The 2,388-nt window shown below is 40.6% G+C and overlaps 1 non-coding gene across 1 annotated transcript; it reads left to right on the forward strand.

Moving 5' to 3' along the window:
* The first annotated feature begins 1,535 nt into the window (after positions 1–1,535).
* On the forward strand, positions 1,536–1,643 carry LOC114927247 (small nucleolar RNA R71). Its single transcript, XR_003817606.1, has one exon. It is a non-coding gene; the product is annotated as a small nucleolar RNA R71 (small nucleolar RNA).
* Positions 1,644–2,388: the final 745 nt, after the last annotated feature.

Below are 2,388 nucleotides of genomic sequence, written 5' to 3' on the forward strand. Positions count from 1 at the left end.
ATGGGGAATAGGTTGAGGTTTTGGAGATGCTCTATCTTCTGAACCTCTGCTTTCCTACTGTCTTCTTCTTCAAGCATGCAAGGCTCCTTCCATGGCAAGCTGTATGTAGGGTTTCACCGTTGTCAACGGCTACCTCCCATCCTCTTAGTGAAAATGTTCAACGCACTCTGTCACAGCACGGCTAATCATCTGTCGGTTCTCAATCGGGTTGGAACAGAATCCAGTGATTCTTTTGCGTCTGTCACTAACGCCCAACTCTCAGGAGTTTGAAGCTCGTCACAGTCATTCAATCCTTGAATCCTACTCAGAATACCACAGACAAGGTTTAAACCTTCCGGATTCTCTTGAATGCCGCCATCAATTCTTGCTTATACCACGAAGATTCTGATTAAAGAATCCAAGAGATATCTACTCAATCTAAGGTAGAATGGAGGTGGCAGTCAGGCACACGTTCATAGTTGAGAATGATGATGAGTGTCACGGATCATCACATTTAATCAGGTTTAGGAACAAGTGATATCTTAGAATGGAAGCAAGCATGATTGAATGAAAAACAGTAGTAATTGCATTAATCCATCAAGACACAGCAGAGCTCCTCACCCCCAACCATGGGGTTTAGAGACTCATACTGTAGAAGATACAATGAGAAACGTGTAAAGTGTCATGAGGTGTAGATACAATGTCAAAAGATCCTATTAATAGTGAACTAGTAACCTAGGGTATACAGAAATGAGTAAAATGACGTAAAAATCCACTTCTGGGTCCACTTAGTGTGTGCTTGGGCTGAGCGTTGAAGCTTTCATGTGTAGAGACTTTTTTTGGAGTTAAACGCCAGCTTTTATGCCAGTTTGGGCGTTTAACTCCAATTTTTATGCCAGTTCCAGCGTTAAACGCTGGGAATTCTGAAGCTGATTTGCAACGCCGGTTTGGGCCATCAAATATCGGGAAAAGTATGGATTATTATACATTGCTGGAAAGCCCAGAATGTCTACTTTCCAACGCCGTTGAGAGCGTGCCAATTGGGCTTCTGTAGCTCCAGAAAATCCACTTCGAGTGCAGGGAGGTCAGAATCCAACAGCATCTGCAGTCCTTTTCAGCCTCTGAATCAGATTTTTGCTCAGGACCCTCAATTTCAGCCAAAAAATACCTGAAATCACAGAAAAACACACAAACTCATAGTAAAGTCCAGAAAAGTGAATTTTAACTAAAAACTAATAAAAATATAATAAAAACTAATTAAAATATACTAAAAACATACTGAAAACAATGCCAAAAAGCGTATAAATTATCCGCTCATCAGTGATCATCTTGTTTTGGGCTAACAGTGCATCCATGTGGTTCAGCTCCATTACTCCTCTAGTATTACTTCTTTTAGAGGCATAGAAGTAGTCATTCTCAGCAACTGTTTCAATGACATCTATGGCTACTTCAATGGTTTTCTTCTTGTTTAAAGACCCTCTTGATGAATGATCCATAGCCTTCTTTGACTCATAGGACAGATCTTCATAAAAGATGTGAAGTTGAACCCACTCATTAAACATCTCTGGTGGGCATCTCCTTGTCAAGTCTTTGAATCTCTCCCATGCTTCATAAAGTGTCTCACCATCTTGTTGTCTAAAAGTCTGCACCTCAGTTCTTAGCCTATTGATCCTTTGAGGAGGATAAAATCTTGCTAAAAACTTGTTTACCACTTCTTCCCAATTAGTTAAGCTTTCCTTTGGGAAGGATTCAAGCCATTTAGATGCCTTGTCCCTTAGTGAAAAAGGGAACAAGAGCAGCCTATAGACATCCGGGTGGACTCCATTGGACTTCACTGTGTCATAAATCCTCAAGAAGGTGGTCAAGTGTTCATTAGGATCTTCTTGAACACCTCCTCCAAATGAACAATTATTCTGCACAAGAGTGATGAGCTGAGGTTTTAGCTCGAAATTGTTGGCATGTATGGTGGGCTTCTGAATGCTGCTTCCACAGTTTCCTGGATTAGGATTGATATAGAATCCTAAGACCCTCCTTTCTTGCCCAGCCCGGTTTGCATGGCCTTCTCTGGCATGATTATGAGCTTCTTCTTCATGATTGTTCTCCAAATTCTCTTCCATGTTAGGTTTAAAGTACTCTTCCTCTTCCTCAGCACCAATAATCCTTTTTCCTCTTGCCTCCCTTCTTATTCTCCAAAGGGTTCTTTCAGGTTCTGAATCAAAAGGATGTTAAGACTCCTTCTCTTCTCCCTGTCATACAACAAACAGATTGCACAACAGGAGGTATAGTGAAGATTATTCTTGTTAGAGTAATTGTTAGTGTGAGTGATGCAATTTATCAAACAGTTAGTGGGTTAGTGAGCAAAATTATAATAAACAAAGAAATGAAGAACGAAACAAACTAAAAGGGTGC

The sequence above is a fragment of the Arachis hypogaea genome, unplaced genomic scaffold (genome assembly GCF_003086295.3).
Source record: "Arachis hypogaea cultivar Tifrunner unplaced genomic scaffold, arahy.Tifrunner.gnm2.J5K5 arahy.Tifrunner.gnm2.scaffold_81, whole genome shotgun sequence".
Classification (NCBI taxonomy): domain Eukaryota; kingdom Viridiplantae; phylum Streptophyta; class Magnoliopsida; order Fabales; family Fabaceae; genus Arachis; species Arachis hypogaea.